This window comes from Protopterus annectens, chromosome 13.part0, assembly GCF_019279795.1.
Source record: "Protopterus annectens isolate FY-2018-M chromosome 13.part0, PAN1.0, whole genome shotgun sequence".
NCBI lineage: Eukaryota > Metazoa > Chordata > Ceratodontiformes > Protopteridae > Protopterus > Protopterus annectens.
In genome coordinates this window covers 270,805,609-270,822,636 of record NC_056747.1, presented here as the reverse complement: position 1 = coordinate 270,822,636, position 17,028 = coordinate 270,805,609, and the positions used below count along the sequence as shown (strand labels likewise).

At 39.4% G+C, this 17,028-nt stretch overlaps 1 pseudogene; it reads right to left on the bottom strand.

The window, feature by feature from the left end:
- Nucleotides 1-9,215: 9,215 nt before the first annotated feature.
- Nucleotides 9,216-10,530, bottom strand: LOC122787232 (annotated as a pseudogene).
- Between the last annotated feature and the right edge of the window lie 6,498 nt (nucleotides 10,531-17,028).

The window sequence follows — 17,028 nt, the reverse complement described above, 5'->3', positions numbered from 1 at the left end:
TATCTGGTTGGTCCTGCCAGAAAAGAAATGAGAGCTTATTTTATTTATTTTACATTTGTTGACCAAGAGAGTCCAACTGGATACATGTCCATTTTCACCGGAGGCCCGGAGAGAGAAGCTCCACAGGTTAAGAAAAAACAAGAATGAGATTTCTACATAGCAAGCAAGTATTCATAGGAAAACACATGATTTAACAAGATTACATAGTTTTAAAGTTACAAAGTACAAAGTTCATTGGTAGTCGCAAGATTTAACAAAATTCCATAGTTTAAAATTAGAGTAAAGTAGTACTTAGAATGTACTGGTTTCCAGTAATAACATTGATTGAGACAAATGTAAGTAAAAGGTGGTTGGTAGTGGATGTTAGGGTTAGTTTTGTGAGATATGGTTGGGTTTAAAACTGGAATGTGTATAATTGCGGACTGTTGGTGTGGGTGTTTGCAGGTGAGGCACTATAAGGAGGAGTCATAATTCTTCTTGAAGGGAAAGAAGTGAAAGGGAGCACGAGAGTGGATCAGAGGGTGTGTATGATATGGGTCAAACTGGTGGGTAGCAATGGCATAGCCATGCGAGTTTTAGGTGTTCTTTTAGTAGCTGTTTGAATGTAACCATTGAGTTGGCTGAGGTAATAGCTGAAGGTAATGAGTTCCAAATTTTACTGATGTAGTTAGGGAAGAGCGAGTCACCTGCTGTGATATTGCTTTTGGTCACCTTGATTAGTCTTTTATCACTAGAGCGAAGTTGTCTGGTATTAGTTTGTAGTTTAAGTAGATTAGATAGTGCTGTTTTTTTTTCAGGAAGTAGTAGTTTATGGGCAAAAGAAAGCTAATGGAATGAGAGGAGATTTGGGAATTCAAACCAGTTAAGTTGATTTAAAGAATGACAATGGTGGGCATGGTAGGGGGCACCAGTAGCAAATTCGTCAATTTGATTGTAGCAGATGTTAAGCTTGGCCATTTCCAACTTAATTACTTTTTGGTGCGTGTGGGGGGTTAATTTATAAATAGCCTTCCTTGGCTTCTCTTACCTTAAAGTTTGATTCTGAGTCTCACTCAGAATAAAAAAAAATCTGATTAATGGATTTCCTCCCTCTTACTTTCTCCCTCACAACTTAACTGTCTAGTTTAAGTGTGGGAAGAGAATGCAAGAGTAAATAGACTCATCAGCAGCCATGTCACGTAATCACGTGACATGGCTGCTGATGTAACAGACCCTTTGCCCTCCAGTATTCTGTGGTTTAAGCTGCAATGACTTCTGGGTATCTTTGTTGATGTCTGCAGTCTTCCCAATCCAGACTGTTTTGAAAACTGTCCGGCAACAAAAAGATATTTTTCCTCCTAACAGATCAGAGCTCCAGCATGCATGTGCGCTGCTCCAAGTTCCGCAGCACATCACTTCTTCAGATTTACACACTAGTTTGCAGTTCAAACTGCTACTGGTATATAAAAAATGAGAATTAAACTTTTTAAATGAGGAAATTGGTGGGGCTGCAGGCCAGCAGTCCGGTACATGAGCCACCCCTGCAAGTGTTAGGCATTCAGTGCTGGTGGGGAAGGTGCATTTTCACTACATTGGAGTCGTGTTTGTGTGATGATGCAGATGTTAATATCTTTCAATCCTAGTAGGGTTTCTAGAGAGGGAAGGTTATTGTTGAAACTTCCAGCATTGGGTAGCATCACTTTTATGTTTCCCTGATTTTCTTTAGCTAACTTGAAAAGTGGAGCAGTCTGGTATTGTCTATAGAAATCATTATGGGTAGATAAAGTTTTGGCCAGTATCCTAAATGTCCTGTAGAGTAAGAGGTGCAGGCCATCCTGTAGCACCCCATGTGAAGTCCAGTCATAGGCTTGTAGCATAACTTAAAAATAGTAATCGACATGATTTAATATTATGTATGGTAAGAATAATAATATACATATATATTATATATGTAGTTATATATAAACCTTATATATAAATACCGCACTAAACTTAAAACAACCACTGTAGCAGCCGACAATCTTCCATCAAAATACCTGAAAATAGTAGCTCAATCCATAGCCTATCCTGTATCAATACTTATAAATAAAAGTATCACTGAACATACTGTTCACTCATCATGCAAAATCTCCTACGTCACACTCTTGAGTAAGTGAGGCTCCTCTACAGAGCTAAATAACTACCGACCAATAGCCATTCTACCTCCCTTATCAAAAATCCTAGAAAAATGCATTCATATATAATTACTTAACCATTTTCTGTCCAGCAATCTACTGTACCATCCAGTGTCCAACATGGTTTCTGCCCAGCACATAGTACCACCTCAGCACTAATAACATTCACTAACACAGTCAATCAGCACAGGAATCAAGGCAACCCTGTTGCTACCATCTTCTTAGACTTTTCAAAAGCTTTTGATACAGTATGCCACCACAAACTATTAACCTCCATCTCCAGACACTGTGTTGATACCCCCTCCCTACTCTGGTTTAATGAATATCTCAGCAATCGATTTCAAGCAGTAAAATGCCACCTCACTTTATCCTCTTCTTCCTGTTTCACAAGGGGTACCTCAAGGCTTCATACTTGGACCCCTGCTCTTTACCATCTTCACAAATACCCTTCACACTGCCACTCATCAGGCCAGTACAATATGCTGATGACACTATAGTAATCTGCTCTGCATCTACAATGCAACTGCTTCAGACCAAAACCCAGCAGACTTTCACTGAAATAGAAACTTTGCTAAAAAACTCCCAATTGATATTTAACCCAAAAAAGACCCAAGTAATGCTCTTTAATCCCACTAAAATAGTTAACCCCCATATCTCTTTCTCTATCACCTCTTCCAATAACACTCTAATCTCACCAGTGCCACATGTCAAACTGTTTGGTCTGACTATTGACCAAAATCTAAAATATGAAAAACATATTGCTCTTACAGTACCAAAGTTCACAAAACCAGTCTCACATAAAGCTATCACAACAATGAATCAAACACATAAACACACAAAGACATACTCGGAGGCTCTGAGCAAAAATTTACCTAAACAGCAGAGGCCTCCAAAGCAGACACCCAAGCAACTGCCACCTCATGACACACCACAGGCAACACATAAACCACAAAATCAGTGTGCAAAGCAGTCACAGCCCTAAAGGCCAAATACAACACCAAACATACTTGTCATAGATGACTCCATAGTCAGACACACTGACGTCCCACTCACCAGGCTGAACAAGGAGAGGGTCACAGTAAGCTGCCTATCGGGCGCTAGAATCCGCCACATAACACAAGTACTTGGGTCACTCCACAGCAAGTACAAATATGACACAGTCATTGTCCATGCTGGTGTGAACGACCTAAGACGTACCTCCCTGGACTACATGAAAAGAGACATAGAGGAGCTCTCTGATTATGTAGCCCAGGCAGGTATGACCCTGACCCTGAGCAGTATCCTTCCTTCACCAAGAATGATGCCACAACATAGAGACAAGATGATCAGCTTTAACAATTGGCTTAATTTCTGGTGTCATTCAAAGGGGATCCAGTGTCTGTCTGCCTGGGATGACATGCTTGACAAGCCATGCTGCTTCGCAAGGGACGGCTTGCACCTGTCACCCCTGGGATTTCGGATATTGGCTAAGGCTCTTGCCACCCCATAGTGCCTTTTTTAGGCAAGGCTCAAATTCTAAACCTACCACCCTAGAAAACAAAAATGGGAAGAAACTAAGGGTAATGCTGCTCAATGCCAGAAGTCTAAATCTCAAAATGCACGCACTCGAGGCCCTTCTCAGTATGGAGAACATCGATGTCTGTGCTGTGACTGAAACCTGGTTTAAGGCTCCTGAGAGCACCCCGGCACTATCAGGTTTTACCTCATATCATGCGTTCCGGCCCCAAAACCCGGACCACACCACAAAAGGAGGGGATGTATCCATATTCATCAAGGATACCCACACCTCTAGGTTGGTGGCAACGCACGAAGCATCGGAAACCATCCAGGTGCAATTAACCATAGGCAAAACTGCTCTACAATTTGTAGCATGCTACAGGCCACCCTCTCAAACTCAGGAACCCCACACAGCCTTCCTGAAGACACTGGAGGGTATAAATGTATCTCCAAACAGCATTATATTGGGTGACTTCAACTACCCAAATATAGACTGGGAACATTACTCAAGCCCCAACTTTCTAGCCCAAAGGTTCCTGGAGTTCATAAATTCAAATGCCATGGAACAACTAGTCACCGTTCCCACAAGAGGAGAAAATATACTAGATCTCATCATCACAAACATGGGGACAAAATGCTGCACACCGGAAGTATATCCCTCATTGGTGAGATCAGATCATAAACTAATCTCACTGGAAATCCACATCCCGCCCCCACCTCAAACAAAAAAGACCACAGTGAAGAACTTCTCTAAAGCAAACTTCACACTACTCAAGACTGGTGTGGTATCCTTCAAGGCCCCCGAGCCAGTGGAAACCACAGCCCAAGCTGCGGAATCCCTTACAAATGCCTTCTACGAACACCTCCAGGACTGCATGGATCAGGCAATCCCTAATAAAACCAAATAATCAAAAGCCACGGCCTGAAAACAGAGTCAGCAATCCTTTATAGTAAAATCAATCCTTTAATGCCACGAACTGTCACACCAAATAAAACAAGCATTTTCGCTCAGGAAATCCTGAGCTTTATCAAGTACAAGTTTACCATTAAAAAATTCTCTTATATACTCAAATAACAGCTTTAAAAAATGACTAGCCTAATTAAGTGATTAAAATTTAAAAGGGGCACTGCCCTCATTGTGTTAAGGCTTATATGTCATAAAGATTACAATTAAAATACAAGATAATATTATTGTAAGTGTTGGTAAAAAACATACTTAGAAGTACAAATACTAAATGGGATGTTACCATTGATTCCATTTCAATTAAAATATAAAACTCTTATAAAAATTATATTTAAATCTATACATGTTCCTTTGCCCATTCTGTGCTGATGATTATTTGGTTCTGTTCGTTTACTTTGGTTTTGGTTTGAACTGTTTTCCTCAATCCCTAATAAAACCAAGACTCTTTCCACCAAGGGCAAACGTCCAGTCTGGTGGACCCCAGCCATAAACAAACTTTACAATAAGAGGAGAAAGCTGTTACATGATAGAGCAAAATCCATAAAAGAGAAGACACCCTTGATCATTATTAGTAAAAAAATACGAGCACTCATAAAATCATCCAAGGCCAACTTTGAGAGAAAAATTGCCATAGATTCAAAAGACAATCATAAGGCCTTCTTCAGCTATGTTAGAAACCTGGGTGGAAACTCCCAGATATGCTCAGAATTAGTCCAAAATGATACAAAAATCACTGAACCCACAGACATTGCCAACATACTGGCAGACAGGTTCAGTGCAAACTTCACCCCCCTCTCCCCCCCAAAAGGAGAGATAACTATCCCAGCAGAGTGTAGCCTCCCAGACATCTCAAATGCGCAGGTGAAAGCTGCTCTCTCTAAAGCTAAAAACACAGCATCAATGGGACCGGATGGTGTCCCCGGCTGTGTGCTACACAAACTCAATGAGGAACTAAACCCGCACATAAGGCAGCTGTTTAATCTTAGCCTTACCACAGGATACGTGCCCAAGGAGTGGCATACGGCAACTGTGGTCCCACTCCACAAAGGCGGTGCCTCTACGGACCCTGGTAATTACCGCCCATAAGCTTAACAAGCCTGGTCTGCAAAGCTATGGAGAGGATCATAATGGAACTCATAAACAAAGACATAGGGGACTTGCAGACATTGGACCCGACCCAGTTTGGCTTTGTCAAGGGCAGATCATGCCTTTTGAACTTGGTCGACTTCTTCGAAACAGTCACCAAGGCCATTGATGAGGGAAAGGCAGTCCATACAGCCTACCTTAACCTTGCAAAAGCTTTCGACACAATACCCCACTCGGGTATTATAGAGAAACTTACCAGCTTAAATGTAAACCCATATGTCACAAGATGGGTTGCAAACTGGCTAAAGGACAGAACCCACAGGGTTAGAGTTGCTGGCGCCATGTCAGACTCCAAGCCGGTCACAAGTGGTGTCCCACAGGGCTCAGTCCTTGGCCCCCTGTTGTTCGGCATTTAATTCTCAGAAATACAGGCAAACATAGGAGGACTATGGCTGACAAAGTTTGCAGATGACTGCAAACTGGGCGCCATAGTGGAAAGTACATCGGACACATATATCCTTCAGAGGGGTCTCACAGAAACTGATAGCTGGTGCCAGAGCCATGGCCTGTAGTTAAATGCCAAAAAATGTATAGTCATACCCTTCGGGAAAAACAAGGTAACCCCAAGCTACCATATAGGTGGCAATCCACTAAGCACAGAAGAGGTTATCAGGGACCTGGGGACCCAGGTTGACAGTGGCCTTTCTTTTGACACTCACATTGCTAAAGTGGTTAGAAAGACTTTCTACATTGCCCACCTGATCATGAAGGGATTCACATCCAGATCAAGTGAGGTCATTGTTCCCCTGTACTCTTCACTTATCAGACCATTGATCGAGTACAATGCCCCATTCAGGATGTATCTCACCCGACACCTGCAGCAATTGGAGAGACCCCAAAAGTTCCTCACCAAAAGGATAAAGGGACTCCAAAATCTGTCATATGCTGCCAGACTGAAGAAACTCCAGCTCCATTCAGTCGCATACCGTCTGCTCAGAGGTGACCTGTGCCTGACATACAAGGCCATGTCCAACCCGGAATTAATGGACATGCTCCACCTCAAAAAATCCAAATCTACCAGATCCACTAGAGCAAGCGACTTAAACCTTAGCACGGATATAAATAGGACATGCTGGAGGGATAGATTTGTCACCCAGAGACTCCCTATGCTGCGGAATAAAATCCCGGTCCATGTGAGGCAGAGCACCTCGCTGGCTCTGTTCAGGAGAAATCTTGACCGGTGGATGGGAGATCGTAGGTTTACCCCGGGAATCATCTCTGTGTCACTGCTGGACAGAGGCACAACAAACTAATGGGCACAGTATTTTTTAACATAAGGGGTTGCGTAAGCCACAAAACTTTGGGCTAGGCTTATAAATGCCTTAGGGCAGATAACCTAGGATAAACCTATGAACCTATGAACTAGGAGCCCTATATCGTTGCAAACATTACCTCTCTGCCGAAGCCATAGTCACTTTAGCGAGAACTCATCTTTTATCCACACTTCTATATGCATCCCCAGTGCTTACAAGATTAAACAAGGCTGACTTTAATATACTCAGCACGTTACAATAAAATTGTCAAGTTCACTACCAACTCCAAATCCCACTCTCATCATTGCCAGTCCCTGAAGCAACTGCACTGGCTAGAACTCCCTAACCTACTAATTTACAACCAACTCATTTTTGCTCACCAGATACTATATTCCCCACATAAAATCCCCACACTAACAAGCCTCCTCAGCTTATACAGCTCTACACAACAATTAAGGTCCGCCATTGTTGCTCTACTCAAAAAAACTAATTGTAAAAATAATGCAAGTGAATCTCTTTATTCTTACAGTCTCAAAATCCTGGAACTCACTCCCCCAAGAAATAAGGCTTGAAAATAATTTGGCCTCTTTCAGAAACAAACTGAAACTTCACCTAGTTAAAACATGGATCTACTCATGTATCAAACCTGATTAATCTTACAATCATCCTTCCTTGCCCTTAACTCACCATATCTTTCCTCCATCACCCCGACTACTTGCTTATGATTCTCTCAAACAAACATGTAAATAATGTGAAATAGCTTTTTGTCTCCTTCCCCTGTACTTAACCACCTTTGCATATTGTTGTTCTTTGAATTACTCTCTTTAAACTTGTACATTGTATATTCTTGTGACACTATGTATTGCATATACTATTCATTGTTTGTATTATATGATGTTCTGTATATTGGAACTTTGCCCTCTGTGCCTTCGCTGCAAATAGACACTTGCTGTCCAGTCAGACTGTCTCGGTCAACAAATGTTAAATAAATAAATAACTAATCACCCCACCTGACATACTGTCATAGATTTCCAACAATGTTTTGCTTTAATTTCTTCTGGACTTTAATGGTTTAGTGTTAAGTTGTTTAATGTAATTCTTGCAGAAAACAGGCATCATTCTCCTTTAGAAAAAACACAGTAATATTGTTAACGTCTTCTTCTGTACTTTTTACAGTAAGCTCCTGTCATTCACAGAACTTATTCTTGGGATATTGCTCATAAAGGTATATCTTTTTTTGTCAGCCACTTATCTTCATATTTGTTCCAATTCTCTGGATATCACACATCCAGATGTCTGTTATCCTTTTCCCAAAATATAAATTTTTCCACTGTTCTTAACTGTTTTTCTCTATGCCTACATGATTGCTTGTGAGCTATAAAGGCCTCTTGGATTACATTACAGAGGAGATTCATAAGTGAATATCAGACTAATTGTCCTGAAGGGCTATTTTAAGCCTAGCCAATAATCTGAGGTTAAAATCAAACTTTGTATTTGCTGTACATCGATAAATCAAGTGGGACTAAAGCTACCCATTCCAGGGACCTAAATATGGCCTGTGATTCAGTAGGACATGCTGGAGGGACAGATTTGTCTCCCAGTGACTGCTGCATCTTTGAAATAGGCTGCCAATTCATGTGAAGCAGAGAACCTCTATGGCACTGTTTAAAATGAACCTGGACGAGTGGATGGGGCACCATAAATTCATACTGGGGATAGCACCCACAACCCTCGTGGACACAGGCAGTCATTACTAAATACAATCCAAGGTATTGGCTAGAGTATCTATGGTATTACAATGGGATGATACAGCTAGGCTTGAAATGACCTCTGGGTTGATAGCTTAGTAACCTCCTAAGATCTTAACCGTTATGCCAACTCCCTTCTCCATCCTTTAGCTGGATTTGAGCCCTTAATTACCTATGATCTTTATCCAGTGTTACTGTACCTTGTGCCACAGGCAAAGATGAATTATTTTCTTTCTTTTTTTTTTTTTTTTTTTCAGGCACCTCAAGATTCTTTATTTAGCTACAGTGTGCATGGCATTGCAGTGATCTGCAAAGATCCACTAATCCAAAGATTTGTTTTAAGAAAACTTCAGACTTTTAACTATTTGCAATTTTTAAAATATGTAACTGTATTTTATAGCTGTAGTAAATAAGAAAATCATGTGAAATGTAATAATCCTTTTGTCAGGATACTTCATCTCTTCACAAATGTTTTGGACACAATATTTGGATACATTCTCTCGCATCCTGCTTCACAGTTGCTATTGTGAATCTGAAGGTTTGCAGCTCTGCTGAAAATGTCATTTTCAATAAATGGAGAACCACCTGCATATAGTCTGGTTCCAAAACATTAGTTTTTTGTTTGCCTTTCTTGGGCAGCCTTTGCTGTGGAAAATTCTGAACTTCTACCAAGTGAGGGTTATTGGCATGTTTTCCACCCTTCGATAATGAGAGAGTACTTTAGTCCTCATGGATTTAGCACTTTTGCATTGCAAGAAAAATGCATCTGAAGACTGCCATATTTTTTAGCAGTTACTGCCACCTTCTTCAATGTATTGCTCCCACACTTTGGACAAAAGACCCTATTCATATTGGCCATATTCCTAAAACAAGCATGGCAGTGCAGAGCATTGCTTCTTGCTTGACGGGTCACTATCCCATTAAGTGAAAGGGTGTGGTGTCCCATTTGTATAAGAGCATTCTGCTTTGAAAAGGCAATGGACAGACAGCCAACAACAACATTCATAGGAGCCTTTGTGTTTCCCAGATCTTTATAAATTTCTTGCTCAAGGTTATCCAATCCTCATCATCACCATCTTCATCATTACCACCACCATCACTTGAAGTATCTGAAGCCTTTTCCTCTGGCCCATTGGTATAAGCGTGATCTTCCTTGCTCCTCTCTGCAACTGCTGAGCTATCTGCTATCCTAGTGGCCATTTCTGTAGCACTCAGCAGTTCTTCTAAATCAACTTCATTACTTGGCAATGGGGTTCTCCACAATTAAAAAGTGTTGAAGTTTGCTTCTTCACTCAGATGGATGATGTTTTTGGACTCTGAAGGTTCAAGTTTTTTAACCTTTGAAAGATCTTTATTATTAGCCTTAAAGGGTACATGAAAACCAGCAGTATGCACAGGAGCTTCTGGGTGTTGCAGTGTTGATCGTACTTCAACCTTGAAATCTGGCTCCTTCTTTATAAACTGCTATCTTACACATTTTGGATGCAGCTGACATGCTGATGAAGGGAGTTTGATATCTTTAGCTGTAAGGCATGGGTAGTCCCCAGTCTATTTTGACAAATGTGTAATTTGCTTAATGTACTATGGAACAGGTTCCTTGAAATGTAGCTGATATGGCAGAACTGCTAGTTTTAACTTGCTTTCCTTGTCTGTAATCTCACTGTCTACTTCCTTGCAAGTGTAGACATTTTTCAAGAGTTCTGCAGTGCTGTATTCATCAGGAAGGCCCCTGCATCACAAATAACATGCTGCATCATTGTCTGCACCATGTTGTTAAACTTGCACAAACCAATAAAACCTGTTTGCACTTGATAAGACTGTTTTGATTCCCTTGGGGTCTTGCATGGTGCTAGTTTCTGGTACCAGAGCCCGGGGTTTACACTGTCTCCCCTCTTTTATCAAACCATGAAGGCAAATCCTTTTTCTGCCAACCTGTCTGTATTGTTGCATATAGAAATTTCATAAAACTTAACTCAAAGGTAGTCAGAATAATATCCCCTGTAGCCAGGTTTATGATGTATTCATGTTGAATAATAGGAGTATGTACTCACACTGGGCATCACTTAGCAGGCATTGCATCGATCTTTCTGGCAAACATGGGAAAAAATAGCTGTGCATTCAGGTCAGTCCTTTAATGTGTTGGATGATCACTGAAATTCCTTGACTTTCACTTCCCTACTGATAGCTTAAAGGCACCATGAGATGGAGAGGGGATTAAATGGGAATCTCCTTTTTAGCAAATTCTGGTTTATGAGAAATACAAGAAGTATCTTTGCCTTTACCAGTAGAGAAAAATACTAAGGTGATATAGTTTCAATTAACTAGATTTAATTTCACTTCATTCCCGCATTCCAAGAATATGAAGTCATCTGCTGCTGGTTTTGAAATTTGCAGCATTTGACAGCTCTGTCAAAGCCACCCTGCAACAGTAAATCAGTCATAGTCTTTATTTATAAAGAAACATTGCATAATTTTTTCCAGATCAGTTGTGTGAAATGAAAAGCATAAAAATGAAAGCAGTCCAGTGGAATCATATATTTAATATACATATGTTTTCCAAAATGTGTTTGAGAGCCTAGGGCTTTTACAATTGATATCAAAATAGTCATACCCTCTTGTTGTTCAAGGATGCAAAGTCCTGTCTTGTAAGGTAAAAGTATTACTTAACAGTTACTTGCATAACAAACATCCATGAAGGATTCTCCTTAGAACAGCTGCAATATTGCTAAAAATGCTGTGTCTTAAAGAAGCCATCTACTCCAAAGATACAGCCGGAGACACGCACGCACGCACGCACACACACACACACACACACACACACACACACACACACACACACACACACACACACACACACACACACACACACACTTTGATTTTTAGTGGAGTCTGCCTTGTGACCTATACAGGATTGGAAGAGCCCATTCAGGTTGTCAGTACTCAAAGTCTTGCTGTTCTATTTTCCAGATGCTCCATATTTTTGATCCCCATAGGCTGGCATTTCCACATTTCTTAATTATAACTTCCATGTGACTTTTTCACACAGTTATCCATAACTACATGTGTTTTTGATGCACAAACATTACTGTGCAACAAGTCATCATTATCAGTTGCACCCTCTACTTGATTACATTGTCCTCCATCTTTATTTATTATACTCTTTATTAACATAAATAGACTCTGAGAAAGGAAGGAGCAGTTGCTCCAAATCGTCTATGGTTCTGTCATCCTGAGATTGTATTACTATTTGGGTAACAAAGTTACTGCAAGATGCATAGAAATTAGGGCACCATCTGTCACTCCTGATGTCTGTGCTTTTTCTGTCATTCATTGACTTATCATTTGATGAAAAAAAAAAATATATATATATATATATATATATATATATATATTTTTTCTTTGTATTTTAAGTTTTTGTATTTTTTGTATTTTTTATTTGTATTTTCATTGGGATGTAACATTGTACTGTGGAGCTTTTCTCCCCAGACCTCCACTGAAAATGGGCTCTCTGGCCCAGTGGACCTCCCCGGTCATCAACTGTAATAAATAAATAAATAATTGATGATAATGTCACTGCAAGTGAGAAAGAACTTAGAGATCCAGCTGTTTTTACTACATAAACATTACTAATGCTGTAAACATATTTCCTCTGCTGTTCATGTTTGCTGTGCTTTACCAATGAACTGTGACACTGCCATTCTTTTGGAAATTATGTTAAATAGAGTTCATAAGCAGTAAGTGCAGTCTATAGGTTGGTATTTTCACTTTTCTTAATTACAGTTTACAGTAGCAAGTCCAGCCTATCCAGATTTGGTTTTATCCAAGTACAGGTTCCTACATTCTGCATGGGAAGGGTCATAAGCTCTAGACACATAATTTATCAGGAAAAAATGGTTATAATTTTGCCATTTGTGCTAGCAGTATGTCACAGATGAGCACATGAAAGTATTATTGCATTTGCCCTATCCAGGTCCTACTCTACCAGTGTTCCCAGGTTACTTACATAGAGAAAGTTATCTTGGTCAGTGTAAGCTCTAAGTCCTGTGCCTGTAAAACATTTGCTGCACCATGAAACTACAGTGATATATCTTCTGTACATCAATGAACTGTGCCATATATATGTATGTATATATATATATATATATATATATATATATATATATATGTTGTGGATTAACATTTGTTTTTTGGACATTTTCTACATTGCAGCACAGTGTTTTCATATGATACTGTAAACATAACTCAGACTGCGGTGGTGGTGCTGCGGTAGCGTTGTCGCCTCACAGTTAGACGTTGCCTGTTCGATTCTCAGTTAGAGCGTCTTCTGTGTGGCGACATGCGTGAATGGGCATTCCTTCGTTGAAGGTTGTGCATTAGGCCCGGCAAGCCAGCACGTAAAAATCTACTGCCAATCATTAGCGGACCGGAGTTCCCCTGTGGCGACCCCTAACCGGGAAAAGCTGAAAGACCTTACTTACTGTAAACATAACTCACATTTCCAACTTTCACAGGATTGTGTTTATGCAATATTGTAATGCACCCATTTGATAGTTCTTTATCTATATGTGATATATTTGCATGTAGAATGTTTATTGATAGTTCTCTGTTTGTGTGTGCTGTAGTGGCATATAGCATGCTTCCCACATCTGAAATGCTGTCATTTGTAGTCTTTGATGAATCTGTATTATTCCATCTGTTTGTTATGTACTTTTGCCTGCACTGAACAAATTACATTTTTGTGCTTCCATGCAGTATTACTCTTAATATGCTGTCAGTCTGTTTGACACATGCTCCTTTTGCTTTCTGTGGTGATCATCACCGTGGCAGTACATTTTGCAATCTGGATTATCTTATTTTAGTTGTTTGCCTCACTGTGACTTAAATTGCTTACCTTTCTCCTCTCAGTTCTGTGCCAGACTCTCTCTCTCAATCTCTGTCCTAACATTTTCATGTTAGTCATGTATCCTGCCTGCTCCTTCCGTTTTCCTTCTACTATTTATATTCCTATCAGTTGTATCTTAACATGTTCCATACTCGCATGGTGTACTTACTTTCTGTAATTGGACATGCACATGTGCTTCTTTAATATCTTTGCTGTGGAGTAACTGGTATGCATCTACGTCCTTGCTTGCAGTGTAGTGGATTCATATTCGTCAATCTTTACCACTACGCCCTTTGAGGCTGCCAAGTATTTTGCAACCCCCTCCCCCTTCATCGTCAGGCATGTTTATCAGTATGAATGATGCCTGTAAGACTGCAAACTGTAACTAACTAGATTTTTTTCCTCACTATGCTATTCTGCTTGGATGCAGTGCTTCTGTCTGTCACACCCTCCCCTGTGTACCTTATCCACTTCATTAATTCACAGCTCTTGCTTGAGTTGTAATGCTTAGTAATTGCAGTTTCTGGTTTATGTGTCTCATGCTCTGTTAGACATCTTTAAGCATTGCACATCAGGTGGTGATGGCTGAGAGGAATAATAGCTGTAAATGTGATGTCAACTGAATAATAAGCTGTAGTGACCCTGAAATAGGTTTCCTAGTGAAATATATTGCTGCACAGGCCCTTAGATAATGATCCAGTGATGATAATATTTTCCGTTTATTTCTAATAAATGGTTTCATTATCAATTTGTAAGACAGTGGTTAATAAATGGTTTCATTATCAATTTGTAAGACAGTGGTACTTAATTGCATACCTAACACATGGCTTCTGGTGATTCTGAGTTTATATTTTTCCATTTGTTTATGCTCCACTCTTAGCTTGCCTTTGCAGTGTGTGCTAGATGCTTATTGTCATATTTTGAATTAAACTTTTTGTAGTTCAGTCTTAGCAGGCTGGCCAATTCTTTATAGTAGTTATATAGATATATGTTTGTGTGTGAAAGTGTGTGAATGTGCATTTACATGTGTGTTTGAATGTAATATATATATATATATATATATATATATATATATATATATATATATGTGTGTGTGTGTGTGTGTGCGTGAGTGTGTGTGTTTGTGTGTGCAGCAAAATAATACAAACTCACCATTTTTACTGAGTAAAGGAGAGGTAGTGCTGAATGTCATCATCAGCATAGCAATGTTATGCTTAGTTTATTTTTTTATATATAATTGTATATACGCATATATGTACATATGAGCACACAACTCTATGCATGTATGTGCGTGTGTATGTGTATATGTATATATGTACACACACACACACATGCACACGCACAAACACACACAGACACACAAACAATTGTCGTTTGTTTGGTCAATGATTGTATTGGTCAACGTCTGGAAGTGCTGGGTTGATTATGTGAACTTCCGATTTATCCAATGGATGTTACATTGAGTGTGTGTTTTGCTGAAAAAGGTAAGTGGGATGTGTGCTAGGTGTGTGGTTTTAGATTGTGTGTGTGTGTGTGTGTGTGTGTGTGTGTGTGTGTGTGTGTATGTGTGTGTGTGTGTGTGTGTGTGTGTGTGTGTGTGTCTGTGTGTGTGTATGTGTGTGTGAGTGTTGAGTATCTTAGCTATCTTGTTTAGTGGTAGTGTGTACAAGTCAGTTTTTTTTAATTGTTTTTTTTTTTCACCAATTTCAAAAGAAGAAACTTTTTGTTTTCTTTGTGTGACTGGTGTAGTTGCTGGCAACTTTTTCTTTTGGGTAAGGGTCAACATGCCAACATCACTGTAATATATATATATATATATATATATATATATATATATATATATATATATATATATATATATAGGGTCTATATTATATATTCAAAGTTTCAAAACTTCGAACCTCATATGTTCGACAAAATATGAGCAAAGTAAGAAAATATAATAAAAAAAAATTAACAAAAAATAAAAACTTACTTTAATGCTCTGAGCAAGGGGGCAAGCCCCCCTGCGCCCCCACACCCCCCTACTTAAATATACCAACTCTGAAATCACATTTCAGTGCAGAAAAGGGAAATTTTCCCATTCTGCACCATATGGAGCCGTTGCTTTTAACCTTCAAACTTTTCAAAATTCGATCAAATGGTGTCGAACATATGACATTCGAATGTTGAAAAGTTTGAATAATTAACAGGGATCCTATATATATATATATATATATATATATATATATATATATATATATATATATATATATATATATATATATACAAACAGTGAGTATAGAAAGTGTACACACCCTTGTTAAAATGCCAGGTTTTTGTGATATAAAAAAATGAGATCACAATAAATCATTTCAAAATTTTTCCCACCTTTAGTGTGACCAAACTGTACAATTCAATTGAAAAACAAACAAATCTGTAATAGGAAAAATATATAAAAAAATAAAAAAACGTACAATAAGTTGGTTGCATAATTGCACACACCCTTAAACTAATACTTTGTTGAAGCACCTTTTGATTTATTAATAGCATTCAGTCTTCTTGGGTAGGAGTCTATCAACATGGTACATCTTGACTTGACAATATTTGCCTACTCTTCCTTGCAAAAGTGCTCCAAATCTGTCAGATTGCAAGGGCATCTCTTGTGCACAGCCTTCTTCAGGTCACCCCACAGATTTTCTATTGGATTTAGGTCTGGGTTTTGGCTGGGCCATTCCAAAACTTTAATTTTCTTCTGGTGAAACCATTTTTTTTGTTGATTTGGATGTATCTTGGGGTCATTGTCATGTTGAAAGGTGAAATTCCTTTTCATCTTCAGCTTTCTAGCAGACGCCTGAAGGTTTTGGGCCAAAAGCGACTGGTATTTGGAACTGTTCATGATTCCCTCCACCGTCCCTAAAGCCCCAGTTTCAGCTGAATAAAAGAAACTCTAAAGCATGATACTGCCACCACCATGCTTCACTGTGGGGATGGAGTTCTTTTGGTGATCCAAAGTGTTGTTTTGCGCCAAACGTACCTTTTGGAATTGTGGCCAACAGGTTCAACCTTTGTCTCATTAGACCATAACACATTTTCCCACATGCTTTTGGGAGACTTACTGTATTGTTTTGCAAATTTTAGCCAGCCCTGGATGTTTTTCTGTGTAAGAAAAGGCTTCCATCTTGCAACCCTACCCCATAGTCCAGACATATGGAGAATATGGGAGATTATTGTCACATGTAGTACACAACCAGTACTTGCCAGAAATTCCTGCAGCTCCTTCAGTGTTGCTGTAGGTCTCTTGGCAGACTCCCTGACCAGATTTCGTCTCATCTTTCCATCAATTTTGGAGGGACATTCGGTTCTTTGCAATGTCACTGTTGTCCCATATTTTCTCCACTTTTTG